Below are 27,323 nucleotides of genomic sequence, written 5' to 3'. Positions count from 1 at the left end.
TGGGCATCTGCAGCCCATCCCCTCACCTGTGCCCACCGCCCAGGCACGCAGCCACAGGCCCTTCTCATTGTGCAGCTCAGCTTCAGTGTGACTCAGGCCTGTCCGTGGACCTTCGCCGCCCTTCCTGCCTCACACGGAGGTCCCACCATGGTTACCATAGGTAATAACCCCACACTCCTTTTACCTGCTCCAAGACTCACAGGTCTCCTGGGGGAGCGCAGGCTTCGTGAGGGGGAGACGGTGGGCAAACTGGACAACGCTCATCCCAGCCCAGGGTCCCAGGGCCTGACGCGACACCTCCCCAGAGCACAGTTTGGAAAGGTCTACCCAAGGCCCAGAACGGGCAGCAAGTGACCCACTACCACGAGGAACCCGGACAGCACCAGCAAGCCCAGGAAACACTGGAGAAAAGCACCAGAGTGCCATCGCCCCGCAGAACTGGGATCCCGGCTTCGTTTCAGGTTGAGGGAAGGCACCAGGCCCCGCGGGGGACGTCCAGCCCTCCAGGGCCCCCGAGCTCCAGAGGGCTGCGATGGCACCTTCCAATTGCCACCTGCCTCAGGGATTTCCCGGTTGCTCTCTTAACAGCTGAGATGACATATGAAGACTCGGACAAATAACGCAAACGACAAAGTAGACTAATCAAAACAAGAGCAAGACGGCAAAGCGGAGCTGGCAGCGAGCCTGACACAGCCCAAGCTGCCGGGCCCCGCGTGCTCTGAGCCTGGACTGTGAGACCACCCTAGCTTCCTGGCCGGCCTGCGGAAGGGACACCAAGTCACTCCCATGGATAGTCTGGTACGCGGACACCAACCAGGCTCTGGGACAGACTGCCTGGTCCTGACAGCACGGGAGACGTGCCAGCCCACAGAGCCCAAGGGGCAGGGAGGTGCCCCCAAGGCCGCTGACCCCGGCCCCCACGGTTTCCAGCTGCGCCGTGCTGCTTCTCGCGTCCAGCGTCAGACTCGGCGGTAATGATTCCTTCTCTCCAGTTAGAATGGTCTGCTCTTTACCGTGGCACGTGGAACATCTATTCTTTTTTTTTTTTTTTTTTTTTTATTGGAGGAAACGTGGCTTTTTAGAAAATATTTCTCATGAAAGAAGAACCGGAGTGAAGCACAACTCAGTAAAACTAAATTAATGGAGACAGGTGGGTCCTCAAAGGTCACTCTAAGTTCACACAGCGTTCCATTTACAAACTGAAATTCATTAGGAGACAAAGCATCTTCCCAAGAACCACAGACACACAAACCACGGGTCTTTCACATCAAAGCATCTTGGCAGGAGAATCCTGCCTGAACACTGCAAGGTAAATAAGTGGATAAGGAGAGAAGACTGACAGCTTACCTCACTCTGGAGCTTCTGTCTGTGGAGAGAAAAGCATCATCTGCTCTTGAAAAGGCAGGGAACTGGAGGCTCAGAAAGGTACAGCAAATTGCCCAAGGTCACACAGCTAACAGGTGGCCAGATCTGGATTCCGCGTTGATGTACCTGGCTCCCGAGCCTCCGACCTCCTGCACCTTTGTTTTCAGGGAGCTGGGTCTCCCAAAGCTTTTCAAACTCCACAGTAACACCAGCTGCTCAGGCCAAACAGCAGTGCTTAGTTATTCTGATTCAAGCAGCATCCCACCTGCCCTAACTCGAACCCGCCACCGTCCACATCAGAAGCCAGAAACCCTCCCGGACCCTGCCACCTTCAGGAGAGTCAGTCGCACCCTGTATTGTGCCTGTGCCCCTGGGGGAGTTTCCTCACACTCTGCCACAGTGCCGCAGCCCCTGCCACCAGCAGCAGCCTGAGCTGGACCCACTGGCTGAGGGTGGTGCAGGAAGAGCCGTCCCCACAGTGCCCAGACGGCAGGCCACACCCCAGCCTGGGACAGAAGCAGGACGGGGCCACTCCCGAGGCCACGGACACCCAGCCAGCACCAGCGGGGTCTGGCCAGGGCCACGGACGCCAACTCAGACCCCACTCTGCTCTGTCACTTCTCATAACGAGCCTAATAAATTAGTGTTCCTCTCTGCCAATCACTCAGAGCCCGTGCATATGGCCGCTGTCAGCAGCCCTCTGCGGGCGGGACTGCACGTGGAGGCCGAGTCTGTCGCTCCTTCAGCCACGCTTGGCAGCCACACAGGGTTCTTCCCCTCACTCCCAATTTATCACCTCGGCTACAGGCAGGAGGAAAATGGAGGGACTGCATTCTGGGACCCAAGTGATACCTAGAGAGAGGCGAAATTCTGGCCACAACAGCAAGAGCAATATCATTCCTGTTAAATGAGAGCCAGAAGCAAATAAACAGCTACATAAAGACACCACTACTCTACACACTGGACAGACAGGCACTTGGCTAAAATAATTTGTAAGACTGACAAATTGGCAGATTGACCTGCAACGTAGGAATAATTATCATTACCCCTGACGGGGGCAGACGGAGGTTCCAAGAATTTAAGGGAAGTCCAAGGTCATGGGGCCAGAACATGATGGAGGTGGGAGGAAGTTGCACAGACTGCTGCCAAAAACTTAGCCCCTTCCCTACTCTGCACCTCCCAGTGCCCGCTCAGGCTGCCTCTGCTGCCCCCCACCCACACACACACCCCTGGCTGCCCATCAGCCCAGCACATCCTGCAACAGGATCCTGGAGGCAACTTCTTAAGGCTGAAGTCTCTCTTCAGGCCTCAGTTCCCTCATCTGTAAAATGGGCATAGTAACAGTTAGAGATAAGGAGTTCATGAAAGACTCACTGGAAGCCCTAACCTGGAAGGAGCCACCATTGAAGAGTAGTATTAGGGTTCTCATGACTCTACAAACAGGTTCTGAAAGCCCTAAGTCTTGGCCCTCATCTCTGACGTTCTAGGGAAGAAGAATCATCTGCAGGAAAGTCCAATTAGCAAGGACTGAATAGGTCACACAAGTTCATGCAGTATGCTGGCAAAGGCTTAGCTTGGTTCTCAAAGAAATGCAGAGAGGACCTGTTCCCACGTCGGTGATCAGGCGGCGTGAACAGCCATTCACCAAGTGCACTCGGAGCAGGCACCAAGCAGCTCTGGCCTTGTGTGTGATGTCCAAGGACTGCCCAGAGACAGACAGGTGGCCAGGCCCTCCCTCAAACACACACAGAGGGCGTGAGCCTAGAGGTGGGGGCCAGAGGTGCCCTGGGCCCCCCAGGGCTTTAGGGCTCGAGGTTGGACACAGCCAAACAAGAGCCACACTGCAGGCGAGCAGACCTCCAGTGCAGCCAGCCCTTCACTATGGTGAGCAGGTGCTGCTGGAGACACAGGGCCCGGTCCTCCCTGTGTGGCTCTGACAGGCTCAGCAACCCTTCTCAGAGCAACCCAGAAAACAGAGACCCTGACCACTGGTCCATGGGGCTGCCTGCCTCTCTCCAGACATACAGAGGCAGCAAAAGGGACCAAGTGCCTGGCTGTGGGCTCGGCCTGTTGGAGTCCACATCCCCAGTGTGCCACTGACCCATCACAGACCTTGAGCAGCTTGCTCAGAGCCTGCCTCCCCTCCCCCTGTGTCTGCAAACTGGGAATTCAAAAGGAACCGACCTCAAAGTGTGCTAGAAGCATCTAATGGAGTCCCCCCTATTTCCACCTGAAGCGTCTCAGAGCTCCGGGCTGCAGCTCGCTAGATGCTAGGGATTTGGTGACGTCCAGGCCCACCCAGAGCTCACCATCCGGCAGCACAAGAGAGCACAAGCAGTCCCTGAGTGAATGCAAAACACCGTGAGACAACCCCAAGCAGGGGGCGTCGACTCAGGAGCGCAGGGAGAGTTGAGTGGCAATCTGGGGACAAACGGGGAGCAAAACAGGGGATGGGGTGGGGGAGTGGGTCCTGTGCCAGGAAACCCCGCGCAGCGCAGAGCCACGTGGGTGAAATTCTCAGCGGGCCTCATACCGTGTAGGAAGCGTCCAGCCCACGTGAACTCGCCAAGGCATCCAGCACAACCAACAGGCAGAATGCAGTTCTGGGTTTGGATGGACAGACAGGTTCAGGGTCAGTGTGGGAAGAAAGTGGACCGGCTCAGTGTCCAAGCCCATTCGAATCAAACCTCCACTTTCCAAGGCCAGGGGAACCACCAAAGACCAACACTGTCAGCAGCACCCACAGTCACTCACTCTTACTACCATGCCCACCAACAGAGAAACACAAGGCCACACTCTGAAAGGGGACCTAACAGGACAGACTGTCAATGAAGGGAACAAAGGGGATCTGAGAGGCACCAGCCTCTGGGAACTCCCAGGAGAGATGTCAGCCAAGCACAGAAAGGCCATGGCAGGCGGCTGCCTCCTTGGAGGGATGTCCCCGAGCAAGAGCAACTAAGCAGGAAAATGTCACAGCTGTGCCCTTGGGGCTTCCACCCACACAGGGCACTTCAGAGGTAAACGAGGTGCTGTCCCCTATACTCTCTCTTTCTCCCCTCTGGGGCTGGAACCCAGGGCCTCCTGCATGCTGGGCAATCTTCCACTGTCACGCTCCAGCCCAGTCCCTAATCTTTCTTCTCCAATGGAGGACCTGGGCCTGAGCCCCAAAGAGAGGGGAACCACAGAAGTCTCGTTTCTGGGATGTTGTGAGATTTGCCCACTGATGAAACCTGGCCATGGACATGAATGGGCGGAACACTGAGAAAAGAGCCGATGGCCAGGAGGGCACCTTTGTCCATCCCTCATCTCAAAAGAACACCACCATGTTTCCTGCATGTCCATGCCACAGACAGATTGCGCATTTCTCTGCACAAAGCCTTCCAGGGGTCTCTCATTAAGATGACATGCAGACTCTCAAGCTGGCCTCGAGGCCCAGGGACTCCACCTGCATTTACACTGGGCTTGCTGGGTCCCTCTCTCTGACACCCTCTCCATCCAGAAGGCAGCCCAAGGATGGACACGGCATCAGACAGGGCTGGTCACTGTTCACAAGGGCAACAAATACAGCCAGGCACACAGTAGGCATCTGACGAGGAATACTAGCTGGACAAAGGCAGAGACCATGTGCAGTCGAGCCTTCTTTTCACTTAGGTCTCAGCTCAAATTTCTCCTTCTTGCAGAGTCTCTCCAAGTCCCTGGCTGTTACAATGCCACTGTGACTTTTGCAACCTTTGCTGTTTCCTTATAAAAATGTGCTTCCAGCTTCTGCTTATTACCTGGCTACCCTCACAACCGGGGGCTCCAAGAGAACAGAGCCCCCTCCTGCCTTGCCCTGGAGCACAGTGTCCAACACAGTGCACAGTCTGAATGAACAACACTCCCCAAGAGAGGTGTAGCCCTTTGCAGCCACAGACCAGGATCACTCACACCCCTGTGTCCAGTGACCAGGGCCAAGCCAGCAGTACAGATTGTCCTCAGAGCAGCTAAGAACCAAGATGTAGGGACAGCTGTCTCTCCTTTAACACCACGTGTCCTTTTTCTTAATACCAACCCCCCAGCCCTACAACTTAACCTAACCATGTTTGCTGGTGATGTCATCTGAAACTGCCAGGTCCCCTCATTTTGAAGCTCCATCTCTGATTGATTCTTTAATTAAAGTTTTAAAATTTATGCGCCTTGAGGCAGTATCTTAAATAATGAAGGCAGGCATCAGGGAGAGTCTCATGGCTTTTTTAAAAACATCTCTACGTTTGAGGTCTTCATCATAACAATGCAGGTGACTGTGGATGTGACAGATTACCCCATGATTTTAGGAAAGTCAGCCGAGCTGGTATTACTATGGGAATTGTGCTTACTGTGTTAACGCCCATGCTGGGCAAAGGCAGGGCAGGCGGCCCTGTGTCCTTCAGAGCAAATGTACTCAGATTTCAATAGTCTCCTTACACGCCACTGGGAAATCGCTGTGTCCCCAAAGCATTTTCTGTGTCAGATACGATTCCCCTCTTGGCATGTGTTCATTACTCCACCCATCAGCTTAAAGATGAAAATAAAATGGTCTAATTTTTGGAAAGGTGAAATGTCAGACATACATACAAGCAGACCCGATTTTCTGAATATACACACACAAAAAAAAAACTATCCAAAAGGATTTTGATAAAAAAAATAATGGCTTTGTGTGGCTGGAGCTGAAAGGGCTAAACCTTTTTTTTTTTTTTTAAGTTCCATCAGGGACATCACTGAGGACATCTGGAAGACACTGGTGCTCAGATTTGAAGGAGGAGCTAGAAAACAGCATGAATTATCACCAAGAGAAGATAGGGCAAGAAGGTCGATTCCAGGAGCAGCAGTCTGCCCAGCCCCGAGTTCCACCCTGGTGCAGGGTGGAAACTGCTGAAGCCACCAGAGGTAAAGACAGGGCATTCAAGACTTACTGAGATATCGCCGAAACATCATACCTGTTGACTGATAAATCCCACCCCACCCCAGGTCCAGCAACCACCTCTGCCCTGGGCTTCCGGGAGTCTGTATGTCTGATACCTCCAACAAGAACAGCTCCTCTCGCCATGAAGACCACACATCCTGTAGATCCCCTGCTCCACACTGTGCCTGTGGCTCGTGACCCTGGATGGCCCTTCTAAAAACCTCCAAAGCCATCAATCTCGTGTTCTGTTCTCAGCACAAGAAAGTGAAAATTAAAGATTTAAAGCCTTGATCAAGGTGCCTGCTTCGTACATTCATTATTTTTATTGATAATCAATGACCACGGTTGTTTTTATAGAGTTAGATAACGTCATAGAATTTCATATTTAAATACAGTCACTACAGTCGCTGTAATGTGAGTCCCAGGATAAATGATAGATAAAGCCTCTTCTATGATTCTTTAATTCCTGCGTTTTCTAAATATTCCAAGTATCGTAGGAGCAAGTTTGCAATTAACGAAGATTTACTAGGGCAATACTTTCATTCCGGGAGGGCAAGGAGACGAAGGCCTTCCATCTGATCTCAGGAAGGCACAACTGCTACCAAAATGGAATTGCAGCTAGACGGTGCTTGGCAAGATGGTACGTCAAACACCACCAGCCTGCCACCCAGCCAGTGGGCAGCTGTCCCTGGTCCTCCTTGGAACAGGCAGAGGATACAGTGGAAGAGGCCAGGCCAGCTGGAGCTTGCAGAGCTGAAAGCTTCTGTTGAGCCACCTCCTGGTACGATTAACTCTCTTTTTGTTTCCACATGTAAATCTGTTACTTAAAAGGAAATGCATGTGCATAAGGCAAGATACCTGCATTTTCTATCCCACTCTGTGTCCTAAAGCTGAAAAATTAGAACAATCTATTTGAAAGAAAACATGATCAGGCCCTTACCACAATGCCAGGTCCTGCTCTGTGTGTTTACTGCTTTATTTAATTCTCACCAAAACCCTCTGAGAATATAGCTGCTACAGAAACTCTCATTTTGCAAGTGAATAAACAGCAGCACAGAGAGGTTAAATAACTTGCCCAAGGTCGCACAGGTGCAGGAAACAGAACCAGGGCTGTGCTCTCCTCAGCCAGGAAGCTCTACCCTGTACTCTGAAGGTGCCCTCCACCATTATAACCGATGGTACCCTTTCCTTCTAACCCAAGTCAACCATAAGGCAGCTTACGGGAAACGTAAGAGATTTTCTGGACCTAGTGTTTTCCAGACAAGCTCCAAAATGAAGGTTTGGCATCAACCCTGCTGTTTGCCAGCAGTTACCCTTCATAGGTCCCAGGTCCTTTGCCTCTGAAGAAAAAAAATCTCAGCCAGAAATAAACAGCTGTGGCTCCTGCCAGGTCCTCTGTGGTCACTTAAAAATTGAATGGATCCAGGCCCTCTTATCTTATGTTTTCCCTTTCTCCTTTTGTAACAAAGATAAATGGTAAATGCAGAGTGGATGAACTAGGACAGAGTTGGGGGAAGGAGGTAGGGGAGGGACAGGGGGCTGCGACCTCATAAACTTGTGTGGATAAGGCCAGTTCTCTTCACCCATTTGACTTAAAAGTAAAAATAAATAACCACTATTATTATAAAGCAAAACCCAAGTTATGATACCTTCTCTTAAAGCTCAAAGCTATCCACATCTCCCCCACTTTTCAAGTTCAACTGAGAGGACCAGCGGTTGGGAGCCAATTTCCCAGACCCCCTGGTGAGGATTCGGAGTTCCTTAGCAGCCCCAGCCCCAGCAGTTCCCAGGGAGGCAGAAGCACCCTATCTCTGGCCCACAGGACGCCAGGAGCCTCCCATTCCCTGGCAACAGGAACAGAGTTGGCGACTCCAGGGCAGGGCGGGATCAGGGTCTTCCCCTCCCTTCCCAGGCGGACAGCTTCCGGGTTCTGCGTGACTGAAGCTGGCGCCTTCAGGAGCTTCATGGCCAGGTCTCCTGGGCCGTGGGGAGATGGGAACAGCGCCCAGCCAGCCCCGCCCTCGCCTCCATCCCTGGACCACTGGAAGACTTGAGCGGACAGGGGCGAGTCCCGGCCTGTGCTCCAACGCTGCGCTGAGATCCACTCTCCTCTGGGTTTGCTCCCGGAGCGAAGGTGCTCTAACGCACCAGGGAACCCGGGGACGCAGCTGGAGTTCCCAAATCCCGAGTTTCCAGGCTGGCTGCCTCCTCTGGGGTCGAACGCAGCAGCTCCGGGCGTTGACCCGGTGCCAATAAACACAGCCGCTCCCCCACAGCAAGCCTCCGCTTCCCCGCCTCCCTCCAGGGGCTCCGCGCCTCCAGTCGTCCTCCCAGGCTACCGAGATGCCTTCTCTCCGGGATTTCGTTAGAGGAGTCGAAGGAGGCAGCGACCCTGGGGAGTACCGAGTGCACCCATCCAGCCTGCGGGGAGACCGACCCAAGTGCGCAGGCAGGTTCCTGCCGTGCCCGCACCTGGGAGTCGCAGGGAGGACGGAAGGGGCAGCCTGGGCGCTTCCGAGGGGCGCCCTGGGACAGAGAAGGACATGCTCTGGCAGCAACGCGCGGGGTCTCAGGGTCGTGTCCCCCTGGGATCAACGTGCCACCAGACTGCTCCACACGCACTGAAAAAAGTTCGCGTCCAGCGCGCCCAGACTCTCACTGGGAGGAGGCCAGCTCTTGGGGACCCCTCTCTCTCCTCCCTGGGACCCCTTGGGCCGGCTCAGGGGGGCGCAGAGGCGACGACTCTGCCTAGACTTACCTAGAACTCGCGGGAGCCCGGTTGCGATCGCCTTCTCCTCGGCCCCAGACCCCCGAAGTCCCCTGCACGCTCTCCTCCCTCAGCCGCGCTCACCATGAGCTGGAGGCTGCTAAGGGGTTTGCTGGCTTCTCCTGCACTGGCCGCAACTTCGCGGGCAGGTCAGCCCCGGCCCCGTGCCCCTGCCTGGGCGCGGCGAGGGTGCGGGCAGCTCTGGCCCTCACTGTCACTGCGAGGCACTCTGGAGCGCGAGGTCTCAGTCCCGGGGCGCTGGCGCTCCTCCTAGCTCTGCCTGGGTTGGAGGCTCGGAGTTCTCTCGCCGGGGCGGGGCGCAGGTCTGTCCCCTCCAGATGCGGGTGCCGCTGCTCACTGCTTCCTTCTCCGGTCCGAGGCGCACGCGTGGGTCCGCGACGCCGCCGCCTCTGCTGTTCCCGGGGCTGGCGGAGCGCCCGCCTCTCCGTGGGATCTGCCCGGGGCTGGGGCGAAGGGGAGGGATTCCCCGTGCGAGTTTGGGCTTCCCCACCCTGCGCGACCCCAGGCTCTGTCCTCCCCGAGGCCGCCGAGAGAACCGCTTCAGGGCGGCGCAGCCAGGGCCACCGGCTCCAGCTGGAGGAGGCGGCGGCAGCGGAGCGGCTCGCAGGGGGACTGGAAAGGAGGTGACCTTCAAACCCCGCGCTCGGGGAGACCGGGAGGGGGCTGGAGTGATGGGGGAGCAGCGTGCACCCGGTCGGCCCACAGGAGCGCTTGCAGGCGGGCGGGAGAGGAGGAAGGAGAGATCTTCCAACAAAAATACAGATTAGAAAATAAACAAAGGAGAGCGAGGGAGCGCGCGAGGAAATGTGTGCATGTGTGTGCGTGTGCGTGTGTGTGTGCTTGTGTGTGCGCGCGACAGGCAGCGAGCAGCCCCGGCTGCGGAGCCAAAAATAATCCGGTGCGCGAGTGAGCGCCCCCTCCCCCTTTCCCTCGCCGCCGCCTCTGCCGTGGTCACGCGTGCAGCCCTTGATTCCAGCGGCCGCCGCAGACACAGGACCCAGTGCCTCGGTCACTTCGCCTAATGGGGACAAGGGCTGAAAGCTGGCTTCGGTGACAATGAGCCCGGGCCCTTCTAGTGCTTGTCCCAAAGTGGGCTTGCTCATTGAACACCAGCGCCCTCCCTCACCCGGACCCCCAATCAGAGAAGACAGTCCCCTGGAGAACTGCCAAGTTGCGTCAGCCTCTTGCTCCAGTCCACTTCTGCTCTGGGGAAGTTTTCCGGTGAATCTTAAAATCTCATGGTCTGGTACAGATAGAGTTCTATTTCAGCTGTGAAGTGCTGGTCAGAGTGGGGTGGTCCCTGCTCTGTGGCTCTTACCAGCCACCTCTTCTTGTAGGGGCTGCAGAAGGATGGGTCCTCTTCTTTTCTTGGCAGTTGCTTGGCGGCCAGAAGCCCAGTGACTCCTTCGCAGCCATTAGCACTTAATAAGCACATACTTTTCAGATGTCGTTTAAGGTACTTTGACGGTGCCTTCTCAGCGCTCCACAACTAGTGAAGTGGGTACCACAGGGTTGGTCCACTTCACCGTCAGAAAAAGGAGGTTTCCAGGCATTCAAACAATATTTCTTCTTTTCTGAGCCCCACCCTGGATCCCTGAGCCAGAGACTTTTATTCCTTCCCTCCCTCCCTCCCTCCCTCCCTCCCTTCCTTCCTTCCTTCCTTCCTTCCTCCCTCCCTCCCTTCCTTCCCCTCATTTTTCCTTCCTTTTGGACAAACATTCTCAGTGATTATTTTGCACAATAAAGTTTGTGGTCTAAAGGGCTCTAACCTTTACTCAAGGTCACAGAGTGGGCAGGGAAGCAAGCCCACCCCCAGACAGATCTTGCTACTTCTCTTCACAGCTTCCGTAGGACAGCTGTGGCTGGCAAGGCCCATCCCAGCCTCCAGCACTTGAGCTTCTGTCCTTTCTCCTGCCGTCTGGTTGGACTGTTTCTGCCCTTTCGGTGTGGCTCCTCTTCCAGGTGGGACTGTGAGATTTCCAAAGAACAGAGCATGGCGTACACGTCCCATCGTGCCATTGCGTCTCTTAGAACCTCACAAACAGCAGATGCAGCAGTGTCTCTGTAACTACTACGGTTCTTTCCAACATTCAAATAAAACAAAGCGATCTCCTAACTACAAATGGGATGTTTTAAAACCAGGCAATACGTTGTTCTTCTTTGAGAAAAAAAAGTTTGCAGAATCCAGAAAGACATCTCTGTCGTTGGCTCCAGGGATTTTGCAATTTGGGTTGGGTTTTACCAGAGGCTTCTCAGGACTCTGATAATATAATATATTTGTATGTAAACAACTGGGCTTTTTTTTTTTTTTTTCTTTATACTAGTCTCTTATCCTTCAGTGATAACACAATGAAGCCATAAATCTGGGTTGGTAACATCATAATCATTTCCCCTAGAAAATGTTTACAATGGGAAAGCCACCAAATTTAAATGTAATTGTCTAGCAGGGCAGGGAGATGAGATGGGCTGTAAAAGAGGTATTCTCAATTTAAAAGCAAATTATCAATAATGAGAGAAGAAATAAATGGCAGTTAATGGGAAGTTGTGTTGAAATATAATGTCTTGTTACAATTCACCAACAAGAATCGTTCCTCTATACTCCTTCATTTTTATTCCAGAAGGGGGGGAAATGAATGCAATCCTTCAAGGCAGAGGCATGGCTGTTGTCTCGCTAAAATGGGTAATCGCTGTGCCATTTTTTTAATACATTCTTTTACCATTGGAAATGAAATAAAGTATATTCAACTCTCTGAAAATCAAGGTCAGTTTGAATCTGCTCTGATTTCTTTATCTTGGAGTAGAAATAGAATTTGATGCAGCAGCAGGGAGTGCCAGGGCATGACTCACTGGCGCCCACATCCCTGTGAGGCTGGAGGAAGCTTAACAGAAGCTAGGGAGACGCCCACTATCATCGAAAACAAAAAGAGAGTGAGGGTCAGTGTCACGTGCCGTGGGGCTATTCATCTGGAAAGGGCTAGTTTCTTTTCCCTGTGAAGGGGTCTTCTCCTGTCCCTCCTCCACGTGGAGCAAGGTCCTTGCTGCGCTGGACAGCTCCCTGGACAGCCCAGGGCAAGTCCCCAGCAAGAGGCTCTGGCTCCGCCCACTGGACATGAACAACACTTTGCAATCCTTGACAGAAGCACATGTCAGAAGCATTGTCTTCCATATGCTGATAAAGATTTTTTTAAAAAAGGTGAGAATGACTTTGGAGCCTCATAAATTCCATTATCTCGCTTTTCAATTTAGAATCTTCCTGTGGCTTCTCACTGTTCTCCAAGATAAGGTCTCAAGTCCTCTAAGTAGGTTCTAAGTGTCTGGGTTATCTGGCTTTTCTGAAGCTGGCCCTATAACCCAGGTGTTTCTTCTTGGTCTCTAATCCTTAGTGTGTATTGTCCTTCCAACCTGGGACCCCTGTAGACTCTTTCTGGATGCTTCTGCTCATCTCTTAGAGCTGTTTAGACATCACTTTCCCCCTGCTTATCCCCTGAGCCCCCACCACACAGATGAGGCCCTCTTTCCAATGCCTCTAGTACCTGTATTTAACTGTAGCACATCTCCGTGCCAGTCTGTTGCAAGTGTCGTCCACTAAACTCAAAGACCCATGATGCTGCGGACTTTTCCCTCAGGGCATAGGCCAGCCACATAATAAGCGTAACTCTGTCCAGTGGACTTTCCTTCCTGCTGCAGCAGGTGGTGTTCCAAATGGGTGTGCCACCTGGGCCGGAGTCGTGACATCAACCTGCTCCTTCATTTAGTCCTTTATTCTCGCAGACATTCAGCATGCACCTGTCTCAAGGCCAACGCCTCAGGCGGGCCATCTATGGATGCATTAGACACAGTCTGTGCTTATAACCCAGTAGGAGGAACAGACCTTGAAACAAGTGCTCACGAAGTTTGGCAAGACCCGGCCAATCCCGAATGGGAGCACATGGCCAACATGATGGGGGAAGGAAAGGTCAGAAAAAGACTTATAGAGGAGACAACCCAAAACAGAGAAGGTAAGTAGAGTCACCCAAGGAGTGAGGCGAATGTCTCTGATGAGAGAATCTGAAGCAACTGTGCGGCTCCTTCAAGGAATAGCAAACCTGTTCCACGTCCACAGAGTCAGTTTGGGTTCCAGGGGCTGGAAGGTGGCAAGGCAGGTGAGGAGGCAGACGCTGAAGCTGGAGTCTCTTCATAGCTGTGCACAGCATGAGCCAGCAGCCCCACTCTTTAGCTCCTCTGCTTTCCAGTCCTCCTCCCTCCCTCCCAGTCCTCTTCGACTCCACTGAGCTCCCGTCTATTTTCCCCTTATTTAGCTCTACTTCTGCATTGAGAGAACACATTGAGCCCTTGACCTTCCAAGTCTGGCTTGTTTCACTTAGCACAATGTCCTCCCCTCATTTCACTCTTAGCACAACGTTCCACCCACTTACAAGCGAATGCCGTCATTCCATTCTTCTTCGTGTGAACAGATATGAACCTACCACAGTGAATCCCACCTTTATGCATATCCAGAAAGCACTAGCTAAGAAACAATAAATAGGAGGAAGACCACTGAAGCAGAGGAAGGGAACTGGGGGAGGGAGCAGAGGAGGAAAGAGGAAGCCCTGGGGACGGGAATGGTGCAAATCACATTCCACGCGTGTATGATCGTGTCAGAACGCACCCCACTATCATTACAGTACCACTATAATGCACTAATAAGAACATTTTTGCAAAGACGAAACCGGAGACCCGGGCTAGGGAAGCTCACAAAGAGCTGTGAATTGCTTCATGGATGTATTTGCTGGACCACCAGATGGTGGAGAGCCCTTGATGAGTTCAGACCAAGGCTTGCCAAGACCCACCATCCTACAGTCCCACCACCAATGCCCTGGCCGTCACTTCACTGATGTTCCAGCGGCCATTTCCCCCACTGCTATGTTTAAGAACTTTCCAGATGGTCAGCGTGAATGTTCACTGAAATCCATGGAGCCGGGCTCCCAAACACTTTAGGATTTTTAGGTGTGATCCGTGGTCTGTCTGACAGGATAAAGATTTTTTTTTAAATGAACTGAAAAAAAGGCAAAATATCCAAGCATCCTTTCATTTTCCTCCCAAGGAAATCTTTCTATAGCAGAAGAGAGGATGGCTCACTCAGACTTACTTATACATGACTCTGATTCCATAAAGGCCACTGCACATCCTGATATTCTGCAAGACCTGCCTTGCCCCGGGGCTCTCGGGCTCCACGCTGACCTGAAGGCTTTATCTTGGTCTAGGTCACTAATGAAAACCACCTGAGGACCACAGGGGACTGGATGGTACCTTAAATTCTCCCTCCCTTCCTCAGCTGTGGGCGCACGGCAGATACTCAATATACAGTTACCGATTGGGTGAACTCACACCTATCATGTCATTTGGGGTTTTGATATTAACCAAAGCTTTTAATTCTGATGATGAACTAACTAGCCAGTGTTCAGGGATGAGGTCCCTTTCTCCTAGGAGACACAGATTTTCATAGTTTTTAAAAACGTCTGTGAAATAATACACAAGAGGGTTTCTCCTCTTCTCTTTGGTTGCATTCCTTTTCTTCTGGGTACGTTCTCCAAGTAATGATAAGCAAAACAGCATCTGGGGCAAGGGAGACAGTGATAGCAAGAATAGTGATAAAAGCAGCAAGCGTGTGGTATTCAGCGTGATTCTATTATCTCATTTAATTCACACAGTACCTCTCTAGGCAAAGCTCCTACTGTGATTTTCATTCTTTCTTTTTTTTTTTTTTTAAGATGAGTATACGAAAGCTTAAAAGAAGGAAATCCAATGTCTTGGCCAAACTCACGGAGAGGGCAAAGAGTTTGGCCAGTATTCAAAACCAAGTCTGTTTTGAGTAACAGCTGCATCCATGAGTCATAAATCACCTTGTGTTTCCCTTTACTGGGACTCATACTCCATGAAGGCAAACACAGAATTGGTGATTTATGATCAGGGTAGTAGAGAATCCTAATCAACTGGCCTGGAAGCGAGATAAAAAGGGAGGTTCAGAAATTTGTAGTATCAAAGGGAGGCTGCATTTTGGAAATGAATATTTTGAGCTTGATCAGAATCAAGAAAAGATTCCTGAATGTCTGACCGATAGTAAGTAGAGATCAAACTGTCTTCGTGACCGATAGGCTGTTTAGTAGTTACACAGCATGCTATCACACATCTTTAAGAACTACCTGGGTAAAGTCCATAAGTAAGACGATCTGCTTCTATATCCCGTCTACCACTTAGCAGTGATGTGGACTAAGAGTTTTTAAACATCAGGGGGTCTCCACTTCCCTGTACGTGAAGTGGGGACGATGCCCGTGATAATGACGCTGGTAATGGGATTAATACAGCAACCGCGACTGCTAATACAATGGGGGCTGCAGTTGACTCCCATTCCCTGCATGAGAGTGACTGTCCTGTAAGAGATGGACGAGGCATCGTCACAGGACCCACGTCCTCCGGCCTGGGAGACAGTCCCTGATGTGTTTTAGGGAACATTTCCTCTATCCACGTGAAAGCCACAGGAAATGGCCCTCCTTTCTTTACTTCCAGACGCCCCCTTGTGTGGAAGTGACCTCCAGACCTGCCGCAGCCTGTGACCAGCCTGAGGACAAGCCAGTGCTGAGGCCGACAGGACTGAGAGCCAGGGCATCTTGGAGGTTGTAGGCAGCTGCAAGATCAATGCCGGGGACTCCTGCTCAGGCACGCCCTGCCTTCCCTGCCGCATGGCCAGCGTCAGATGACATGTGGCCAACGTGTGGCTTCTCTGCCTCTGCACTGTGGTCACTGGGAGCCCCACAGTCCTTCATTGTGGAGGGACGTCCCTAGCACAGCTCGGTGGGTGCCAGCACTGCTGTCCTCCTCTCCTCACTCCAGCTGAGAGATCCTCACGTGTCCCCAGAGACTCCCACATGCTCCCCAGGGGCAAACCATCCCCAGGTGAGAGCCAGAGGTCTGAAGCGTCCTCGCAAGTACAGTGGCAAGAGCACAGCTGGTGTGACATGCCCAGGACAAGCAACGCTGACCAGCGTCCCCAGCGCCACGGCCTCTGCTCCACTAGTGTCCTCAGAGGTCACTCATGTCCACTCCCTACACCAGCATTACCCCCACCCTCCTCTTCCAGATGAGGAAACGGATCCAGAGCAACAAGGCACGCGTTTGCCATCGCCAGGCTGGGAGGCCGTTGATGTGGAAAGAAACCCAGCTCAGCAAAGGCCTGGCCTGTGACTCTGACCTGGGCATTGCACAGTGTCACCCACCAGAAGCTCGTCAGCATTACGCCACGCGCCCAGGCCTGCTCTGTGAAGTCAGTGGCGGCCAGGGTGACCACCCTGCAGCGGGTCAGCCCTAAGAATCGCAGAGTGGCCTTGGCAGTTCCACAGCTGTCCGCACCTCCGGGTGCTGAAGTTCACACCTTCCGTGCACCACAGCGGGTCCAGCGCCCCAGTCAGCAGATGTCCTCCCAGGAGCCGGCCACTCACCACCCAAGACAGCCCAGAGCTGAGCAGGGCCTCCTCTCCCGCAGCCTCGAAAGCAGGAGTGAGACTGGAGTCCAAGGGCTCAGGAGCAAAAGTGGTTGCAGACAGGATTCGCTCAGCATTGGAGGGTGACGTGGGGCCTTGGGCCCAGGCCTGCCTCCCACCAGGGTGGTACTGACAGGTTGTTCTCCTTCTCAGGACGAGTTCTAGAGAAACATGGTGGGAACTAACTCTGCAGCCTGAGGCATAGCAGCTAGCCCCAGAGACACCCCGCAAGGCATGTGGCAGTATTATTATTCCCATGTCACAGAAAAGCAAACTGAGGCTCAGAGAAGAACAGTGAATTTTCAAAGCTTACAAACATAGCAAACTCAAGATGTCATTTTAAAATCATTAAGGTATTCTATGCTGCACTTCCAGAACCTCTCCAAAGGGGACCCAAAGGCCAATGAGACGGAAAAAAAAAAAAAAAAGTAAATATTTTAAATCCTTGTAAAATCATTTTTTTAAATATAAATGCTGTTTTCATAGTTCTGTTTAAAGTCAACCATGAAGGTTAAAATTGAGACTTCTCAAGGAAAAGAATAAGGTGTAAGTCAAGGAGGTGTAAATAGTTAATGAATTTATAATCAGACACAGCTTTGCCTTAATGTACCAACCCCTCAGGGGAGGTGTTCCCGGATCCCCGGCGGGAGGATCCACAGTCGGTTCCTTCCAGGTGCATGTACTTCATCTTAAGTTCCAGCCATTTTATTACAAATGGGTAAGTGAAAATATTTAGTCTATTTAGGAAGAAATATGCAAACTGACAAGGAAAACAGGCGTCTGCAGTGGCGCTGGTGGGTGGTGGATGCTGAGCAGCAAAACCTGTAAGTCGCGGGCAGAGTGTGCAGGGCTGGCCCCCGCTGGTGCATAGGCCACTTTAATTTATTCCTTGTAATTTCACTTAAGAGGCATAAAGTTCTAGACAAAAAATAATCACTGGGAATATCTTTTAGGACTGCACAGCAGGTGACAGGAAGAAATAGTAAATGCTAAAATTCAGGATTCTGGAAACAGGACGTAAACCTGGGGGGAAACCAGCGTGGGTATTCAGTCAAAGGCAGTCTCCTCTGGGAAGCGGGGTTCCACCGACTGCTGCCTTCTCTGGTGGGTTTTCCCGTGCAGTTGCCTAGGGTGGCTCAAGGTGTCCCCCCACACTCTCACAGTGCTCATCTGGCCCCCAGGAGCAGTCAAGGGGACCCTCCTCAAGTCGTTCACGTGAGAGGTGAGCCTGAGGAAGCATGGCCGACGAAGGCAGTGGGAAGGGGGACAGGGAAGGGCCAGCCAGAGTGCTGTCAAGCTGGTTAGGATCCCAGGTATCTGGAGGTAACCCCTGGAGGGCTGCGGGAGCCAGGGTGGCACGTGCCCTTGGACCACCCCACCCAGCGGTTAGGGGGCTTCGTGAGTTCCACATCAGCTCCCATCAACCACTGCTTGAGGGGTGATGGGAGGTCTGTGTGCAGACAGGGTTGACTCCGGGACACTTGTGGCTTCCCTGGACATGGACAGAGGGGACCAGAGAGGGTTCTCGGGCAAGGAACTTCGGGTGCTGACAGGTAGAAGTCCACAGTGCATGCACATTGAAGGTAAATGCTTAGGGATAGGCCCCTGGGCATGAGGCTCCTCTCTGTGCTCAGTGTCCCCAAGAAGAAGGTCACAATCACATGCCTAGTAAGAACAAAGCCCCCAGTGTCTCCCATCACCTGTGAAACCCCAGAGGGACTGTCCACACACCCAGAGTTGTCACACTGCAGTGTGTGTAAGAACCTCTGAGAGGCTTGTTGAAATTCAGACCCCTGACCCCACCCTAGAGAGTCTGGTTCCAGAAGTCTGAGATGAGAACGGGGACCTGGAACTCCAACCCCCTACCACACACGTGCACGTGCACACACAGCACACCATGCCACAGATATCCCAGGCTCCTGCTGAGGGACACCAGCAAATCCTCCCACAGCAGAATGACCGTGGGCAGGGCCAGGTGGGAGCAGGGACTTTAGCTTTTTTTATTTTTATTTTTTTGCAGTGCTGGGGATCGAACCCAGGGCCTTGTGCTTGGGAGGCAAGCACTCTACCAACTGAGCTGTCTCCCCAGCCCGGACTTTAACTTTAATATTGCAGGACTTCGTGCTGGAATCTCCCCGCTTCTCTTTGAAAGCATGATGGTCTCTGCTCTCCCAACTCACAGGAAGGAGGAAAGGGTTGGTGTTCTGGAGGACCGAGTGATCACACGCCATGAATACACGGAAACCCGCAGGTGTTTCACAGAGAACCCAGGGGAACACCCAGGAAGTGCCAGTTGGAAGCCTCTGGAGCCCCGACGAGGACTCGGAACCAGCAATGCCACGTCACAGGAAGAGTAAACCAATCAGGCTCCAGAGACCCCGACTTCGCCCAGGGCCGTGACATGGGCATTCGGAGCTTGCTGAGCCAGTGGCTTCCCGTCCAAGCCCCCGCGACTCACGGGCACGAGGATGACTCGATGCTAGGCACACGTTGGCAGTTCTGGGCGGGAGGAGACAGTGAGGGAGCAGCCCCACTAGAGAGCGTGGGGTGCAGAGATCCCGAAATCACTGTCGGCCCGGGTTCTGAACCTGACGTCGGCCCCAGAGGTTCCTTTATGAGGGACAAAAGGGGGGAAATAAGTACAGCGGGAGCCGTGTTCCTTAGGATGGCAGGTGGAATTCTCTTGCATCCCTCTCTATTTTTAGTCGGAAACGTCTTTCACAGATGTCAGCCACCATTAACGGACTGACAAAAGAAGGGGAACCAACTCGAGAGTCTGTCGATGAAAAGGCCATCAGCCTGTTTGATTTCTCTACCTCTTCCTGCTTTGATTCGTCTCCGTGTTCAAAAGCTCCAAGACGGGCTTGCTCGCTGTTATTCTGCGAGGCAATTAAGCAACTTGGCAATAAAAGCAGCCACATGTTTTTTCTGGAGTCGTTTGCAGAAAACACAGAGCGGTGCGGGACAGATGTTGAGCCACTGCATGAGCACTTCTCCGAACACGCTGCTTGGCGCCGGGCGTGGGGCTCTGTCAGCGCTGCTTCCATCTCCCTCTCTCCTCAGGTCTTTCCCCTCCGGGCAGACCTCCCTCTTCCTCCATCCCTGGCCTCTCCCACGGCCAGAGCAGGAGCATGCCGGAGCTCTCTTAGGTGGGCTTCTGCTGAGGGTCCACTCCAGGCACCAAGCTCCTTGAGAAGGGTGATCACCTCCAGCTTCCCCTCCACCCAACAGCCTGTGGAATCTAGGCCCCCCATTTACGCCACCCCACCAAAGATGCACTAGCTTGGTGTCTCCCTCACCGGCTGCAGCCCCGTCCATTCCCTGTGCACCTGGCTCCTGGCCATCCCCCTGCCTAGGAACCGCGTCCTCCTCATCTCTGTCTTCTCTGCTCCGAAGCCACCCTCCCTGGATGCTGCTGCTTGCATCCCATTCCTCACGCAGTGGCCGCCATCACTTCCTGTGCGTGTCCTCGACGTCCCCGGGCTGGCTAGACCCCCATGCTCTCCGTGCACCTCACCTCTCAGCTAAGTTCCCATCCCACATCTCCAGCTTGAAACACACCGCCATCACCTGGCTCTTTGCCAGGCATCTGGAGCTGCTGTTTACGATCAATCCCGTCACTTATTCGGCAAGTATTTATTGAGTGCCTAGTATGTTTGCAAAATAAATTAGAAACAAAAATCCACTGTATCGGTTCTCTCCTGCTCTTGCTAGTGTAAGTGTTTACTCTGAAACAGCAGTTCAAAACGACGCTTGCTAGCTCAGGGCCAGGGTGTGGCACCCCCTGGCCGGAGCCTCTGGCCGGGCCCTCCGCAGGGCTACAAGGGATATGTGCAAGCTGGCTGCAGATTCTTCTTACCTAGAGCGGATCTGCTGTCCGGCTCACTCATGAGGTTGCAGGCAGGGTTCAATTTCTCCTGGTTTCTCCAATTGAGGGCCTCAGCATCTCCAAGGTTCTGGGTCATTGATAGCTCTCAGCCCCTTATCACAGGGGCTCTATGGCCTGATGCCATGGTGGCTGGGTTCCCCGAGAGCAGGAGAGCAACCCCAGAGAACAAAGCCGACGTCTTCTCATGGCCCCGTCTGGGAAGTGAGGCTGCATGATATCTGCCGGTCCTCTCATTGGAAGCGAGGTCACATGCCCAACTCAGGCACAGGGGCAGCGCGGGAGTGTGGCTGCCCGGGAAGGCCTTAGCACCCCTTAGAGGTTGGCGCGATCACGCACCCATTCCCAGACAGCTCGATTCCAGCAGGACTCATTCCTGAAAGCGGAGCAGAGATGTGGGAAGAGAGGATGGGGAGCATGCAGCCAGGCAGGGCCTCAGCGTCTCAAGCTGAACTGACTCCCCCCTTCATCTTCTTGGGCTCCCCCTTTCCACTCACTGCACCTGGTGTCTCTTGTCCAGTCCAGTAGCCTCCACTGGCCTCCCCTCTGGTCTCCCGTGAGCGGCCCTTCACTGCCCACAACCCATCCTGCACACACCCAAGAACATTTAAAAAATACTACCCTGGTGGGGTCTCTCTCTCCCCATTCCAAGTGACAGAAATTCAACTCAAACTAGTTTAAGCTAGATACGGGACTTAAGGTCACACAGAGCGACAGAGGACGCTGGCTTTCGGTGCGGCTGAGCCAGACGCTCTGTCAATAAGGCTCCTCCTCTCCCCATCTCTTCTCTGCTTTCCTCTGTCGATGTCTTCCTGGGCAGCCTCTTCGGTTACTGCCCCCCAAAGGTACAGACTCCTGTGTCACAGTCCACCAAACCAGTGACCCCAGCAGAAGGAGATCCTTTTTCTCCACCTTGGTCCCTTCATTGGCCCACGGCTGAGTGTGATCGCCATGACCAGGAGGACGCCGTGCTTTGACTGGCCAGACCTGTGGCAGCAGAGCATGGATTGAGCCCACCTGCTCAATGGAGGACAGGTGAGTCCGCAAAGGAAACTGAAATCCAGACAGGCAGAGCAAAGCAAACCTGACACACATCTCCTACCTCACACATAGCCTCCCCAGCCCTCCGCTCCCTCTGGATAAAGCCTGGATGTCCTTGTCCGCCGTGGCAGCCTCTCCGTGCACTGGTCCACACGCCTTTCCAGACTTATCTGCTGTGCAGCCTAATTTCACCACGGGGGACCACACACTGAACTCTGAACAGTCTGCTCTGCCACAGCTCTGCGCCCCTTGGCCTGGGTGCCGACTTCCTTCGTCAGCTGCTGAGCAGAGTGCCGTCTCAAGGTCCCACTGAAATGCCATCATCCTTTTTGAAAAATCCACCCAGCTGCTCCTGGTGAATCAACTGCTTCTTTCCAAAGAATTGTGTAAATATCTATTTAACAATGGTTCTCTACAGGGACAACATTGTCCCCTGGGGACCTCTGGCCAGAAACATTTTTGGTTCTCAGGACTGGAGAGGGGGCACACAAGCATCTGCCCACGACAGGGAGGGATCCAGCTCAGAATGCCAGCATGCCAAAGCCCAGAACGCCCGCCCTCTAGCAGAAGATGATGCTTCATATTTTAATCATCCATCTCACATCTTCCCAGTGAGCCCACGAACTCCTCAGGGCTGGGATACGTCGCATTTGTCAACGCTCTCCACGCTCTAGCAGGTGCCTGGCCCATAGCAGACACTCAGTAAACACTGGCAGAACGACTGAGCAAGCGAACAAGTGTCCAGATGGGCCTGTGAGGCATTAGCCAAGAAACTCGGTTCTGGAAGGCAGGAAGCCTCCTTCACTGGCTATTGTATTAGAAAATCTCAGCTGCAGGGCATGTGGTCCCCCCTTTCCAAGAATAAATCTGAACATAATGTAAACTTCCAACTTCAAAGTCACATGACTTTCCCTGCAAGTTTATTACTATCTGCACTTCTTATGCTACTGATTGTTCCCAGTGGCCCGTCGGCTTTGTATGATTTCGAAGGACAGCAGAAACAGCCACACATCCATTCCAACAGTCTTCCCAAAGCTCCCTCACAAGGGAAGTAAATTTCGTGACTCTCCTTCCCATTCAATTTTGGTCCCCAACAAGGTGGTGGGTGTGACATCTCTAGGGAGCCCTTGCACGCTCCGCTAAGCAACGCTTACTCCGCCAGGACCTCCACATTCTCTGTGAGGTCTGACACGCTCCTCAGAAAGGACATTCAAATGTCAGATGGAATGATTTACACTGCACGTCAATACCAAGTACGGCGAGGTTCACCAAGTCAATAAAGCTTATTAGAACAATCTTAGGGCCGAGTAGCCACACACCCTGACGGGGACCTCTACACTCAGACACTCTCTCAAGGCTGGTGGCATTAAATAAACCATGAGAGGAGAAATAAAATTAAAGCTTCCAAGATTTTGAGAGTTCATGTTAACTGAATAACAGACGAGGCTGGAGAAATCTGTACGTAGATTCTCATCATGAAAACCTTCTGGACCTTCATTCTTTAAGCTCCTCTGTGTTGAAACCCTCCAATATGCCAAGCACAGCACAGGTGTTCCACATTCACCCCTTTTTATTTAGCAAGCACATCAGTGGCGCCTGCTGTGTGCATTACCCTCCCCCCACACCCGCGACCCTATGAAATGGGTATAACATCATCCCGTCTTGCAGATAAGGAGACTGAGCTCAGAGAGGCTGAACACCATGTCTGTGGGCACCCAGCTAGCAGGCAGCAGAGCCTCCCTCATAGCCGGCCGGTCTGGTTCTGGAGCAGGCTTCCCTAACCATTTGGAAACACTGCCTCGTGCGTATCACTGCTTGTCTTCTCCGTAAACTCTGAACTCCAGTTTGGTCTGCTCAAGATTTCTAAAGTTAGTATTATATTTAGATTCCCAAATCTGGAGACCTCACATGAAATGGGATTCTGGGTTCTCTTGACCAGTTGGAGCGTGGGCCTGACTCCTGCTGGAGCAAGATGAGCGCAGAGCGAAGCGGGGCAGAGACCCACCTCCTCCTCTGAGACACTGGCCTGGTCCCCCTGCGCTGGAGTGTGAGACCTGGCTGAGCCGCTTTACAGGTGAGATGCCAAACCTAGGAGCGGTTAAGGAACTTGGCCAAGGCCCCAGATCAAGTGGATAACAGGCGAGATCCGGACTTGGCAAGATGCCAACGGAAAAGACCTGGCACGCTCCAGCCGAGGCAATTTAAGTTGATGCTCCTTGATTTAAACAGGAGACGACAGGGCAGCAGATGTGGAGCAGTGACCCTTGCCCAGTGGGCCACCACTTTCCCAGGTCTCAGGGAACAGGGAGGAGCAGGAACCAGAACCCAGAGGCAAAGAACTGTCCAGAGCAGGGGCTGTGAGCGGCCTCCTTCCGGGGGCACAGGCATCTTCCGGGGAGAGAGCCAGGGGAACCACATCCCAACCCCTTCTTCTCTTCCCTCCCATTTCCTGCCGGGGTGACCCCAACACACACGCATAGACACAGAAGCAAACCCAAACGGCTCTGGGAGGACCCCAGATACAGAGTGGAGAGAAGGACGGGCCAGTGGCCAGTGTGAGGCAGCGGCTGACACGGCCCGTGGATCCACAGCGAGGCCCTGCTCCCTGCTCCACCACTCTAGGAAACACAGATATGGGGCTGCAGATGCCCTGGCCACTGTTCAGGAACTTGACAGCCCACCCACTTTTCCAAGTGTCTCCCATGCACCCGAAACAGTGTCCACCCCAGAGACACGGAAGGATGGGAAACGAAAGGCGGACACAGGCCTTAGAAACCCTCTTCTCTCAAGCGAGGGGCAGATCGCGCTACCATGGCTCAACCTCTTCATCCTGTGGTTCAAACTCAAAAAGGTTTGGGAAAGAAGACCTCTGTCCAGAAGGAAGTGACCTGAAATGTGCAGGTGCTCTCTGTGGGATGAGCCCTGGAGCTGCCCAGGGCCCTGGAGGCGCCTCCTGGAAAGGCAGGCAAGAGAATAGGGATGCGATCCAGGAGTCAGGGGCGGGGCGGGGCTGGGGTCAGGGATGGAGTGCTCGCCTAGCACGCGTGAGGCACTGGGTTCCAGCCTAGCACCACACAAATAAAATAAAGGTACTGTGTCCATCCACAGGAGAAGGAGTCAGGGAGACGGGACAACACTGGCAGACACTCTCTCTCCCGGCTTGTGTCCAGGGCACAGTGGCCCCACACGGCCTGCGGAAGCCACTGCACAGAGTAGGATGCTGCACGGAGTGAGGCGGCCCAGCACTGTTCCTCGCCAGGCTGTGGGTGGCTTGGCTGCACACGGCCTCTGTGTTCTTGCCTTCCTCTCCGGCCTCACGATCCTATCACACCCTCTGTAAAGCCAAAGTTAAACAAGGAACCAGAAGGCCATACACATTTGCAAACGGATTCGAGAGCCTTGAAGGGGAGAGTCTGGCCTGGTCAGGAGCGTCCAGAAAGCTTCGCTTGCCAGGTGAGGTTTGCGTTGAGCTAGGGGAAGAGTCCAAGTTCATTAATTTGGGACACAGGCACAAGGCAGCGTTCTAGGCAGTTCATAAACACATTCAAGAGCCCTGTGGCAGAGACAAAGTAATGTAAGAGGAGAACTGAGTAAATGGGTGACAGGAGGGTGGCCGCGGCAGGAAGCAAGGCCTGCGCTCCAGGGAGGACCACTGGGACAGAGAGGGCCGTCCCCATGGTGCCTGAAGTAGCTCAGCGCTGTGATCCCTGGGCCTCCTTCCACTCAGAGCTTGTCCTGTTCCTCCCGCAGAGGTCTGTGGCGCCCGGCGATGGACAGAGCTGCACTGACTCAGGAAAAGGGCTTCCCGTAAGAGTTTGCTCACACAGCGTGTGTGGACTGGGAAGTGCGGACAAGCCAGTGTTCCCACAGAGATGGCCCATCGCCCTAACGAGCCCAAGGGGAAGCCCACCGGCATCATTCAGCCTCTGACACGTGGAATTCACATACATGGTAACATCCTACACGGGCTCCAGGACCGGGAGGCACGCACGAAAAATGCCATCTGCACATTAATCTCTGGTAAGCAGATATCTGCCGGAGTTCCCGTGCACGGTAACACAAAGGCCATCGGGACTAAGACAGCACCAGCGTCCTCAGGACAGGATAGAGGTGCCGTCCATCACCAGGACAGAAATCTGGAGAAGGCAGGCCTGCCTAGAACCTTGCTCCAGTGAAAACCCTCCGATTCTGTATTTTTATTTTATTTTATTTTATTTTATTTTTGTTGCTATGTGTGGAGCCCAGCACCTCACACATGCTAGGCAAGTACTCTATCACCCAGCAATATCCCCAACCCTTTTTATTTTGTATTTTGAGACAGGGTCTAGCTAAGTTGCTGAGGCTGGCCTCCAACTTGTGATCCTCAAGCTGCAGCCTCTCTACTCACTGGGATTACAGCCCTGCACCACTGTGCCTGGCAGGCCCTCAACCCTGATCTGTCCCACTTTGGGGGCATCCACATACACTTTACTCAAACAAAGAGTAATTCCATCACGTTTCTGAAAAGACACCAGCCCTGAATATGTCTGAAGTCGGTTCTGAACACTCAAGATCGAAGGCTCCCTGAGAACCGCCCCTGTCTCTCCCCTAATATGTATGTAGACTACTGACCACTGGTTTTGATGATTCTCCACTTTCTTTGGTTACAGACAATGCCAACATGAATGTCCGTGTATTCCACTTCAATAGGGCCAACTGGTGGGGACTCTGAGAGAGCTAAGGTTCCACCCGGTTCACGTGCATGAATTCTACTCTCCACACTATGAAGAGCCTGGATTGAGAATGTGCCTTCCCCAGGGGACCTGGTGAGTTCACAGATATGGAAAACTCATACTCTTTCCTATGCAGGCTTATGAATGATACTGGGAAGAAATTGATAAGGGACCAGCTTAGAAGGAAACGCAGCCTGACTCTAATTTTGATGTGTTTTTCCCTATGTGACAAGAAAAACCCGATACTGTCAGATTCTCACATTTCTCAAGAGAAGTCAGAATTCATATTTTATGTGAAATGTACTAACATCTTAAAAATTAGCAAATGATTCATAGTAAAGAGAGAGAGAGAGAGAGAGAGAGACCACGCTTACTGTACCACGAACCCAGGCAGAACCAAGCCAACGGGCGGACACCTGGCCCCAAGCTAGACTTAAGGGAGAACTTACCAGAGGGCTTACTGTGCGTGGCCAGGCTGCCCTGGGAGAGCAGGAAGACCATTTCTCTTCCATCTGTATTTTGTGTCCCTTGGTGTAATTCACTGGCCTCCAGGAATTCAGGAGATGCCCGGCGCCCAGTCAGTCCGGGGATCTGGGGGTTCTTTGTGGGGCTCTGGAAGCCCCCAGAACTCTGCTGGGTGAGGCTGCCTGTACCCCTTCACCCCGTCGCGCGGTTGCACGAATCCGGTTTCAGACCCCCAGCCCGCCTTCCGTTCGGCCCTGATTTTGTGTGATCACACCACCAAGGGTACTGCGTGACCTCGAACTCCTCCTGTGCCACTCAGACCCCAGTCTATGCCACAGGGTCACCCTCACACCCCCCTCAGCACCTCCAGCTGGACGCTGAGCCAGCTCTGAGCAACCCAATGCCGGTGCTGGATAACTACCCTTACCCAGGCCCTCCCGGTTTCCCACGGGGCGGGGGAATCACAGGGTGGAGCGAGTGAACACATCTCAAGGCCACCGAGGAAGTCCCGCCATGGCAGAGCTGCCCGGGGCCCTTGGGAAGCCACCCCTGCTGAGTGCGGCTTACCGCCTCCTGCTGTGCCTCCTGATTTGCAAGCTGAAATCCAGCCTCCCAAGCTGATGGTCCA

General features: G+C 53.2%; 1 protein-coding gene across 3 annotated transcripts in view; it reads right to left on the bottom strand.

Moving 5' to 3' along the window:
• Positions 1 to 27,323, bottom strand: part of RBFOX1 (RNA binding fox-1 homolog 1) — a 1,434,211-nt gene that overhangs the window by 1,323,431 nt on the left and 83,457 nt on the right. The window contains exon 1 of one of the 3 annotated variants that reach the window (XM_079121725.1): positions 9,045 to 9,745. The exons of the other annotated variants lie outside the window; for them this stretch is intronic. The gene's annotated coding sequence lies outside the window, so the exon portion shown is untranslated. Of the gene's footprint in view, positions 1 to 9,044; positions 9,746 to 27,323 lie in introns of those variants that run through there. 3 annotated transcript variants of the gene reach the window in all.

The sequence above is a fragment of the Sciurus vulgaris genome, assembly GCF_902686455.1.
Source record: "Sciurus vulgaris genome assembly, chromosome: 18".
In the NCBI taxonomy this organism is placed as follows: domain Eukaryota; kingdom Metazoa; phylum Chordata; class Mammalia; order Rodentia; family Sciuridae; genus Sciurus; species Sciurus vulgaris.
The sequence above is the reverse complement of the archived record's forward strand: the minus strand, read 5'-3'. Positions and strand labels throughout refer to the sequence as shown.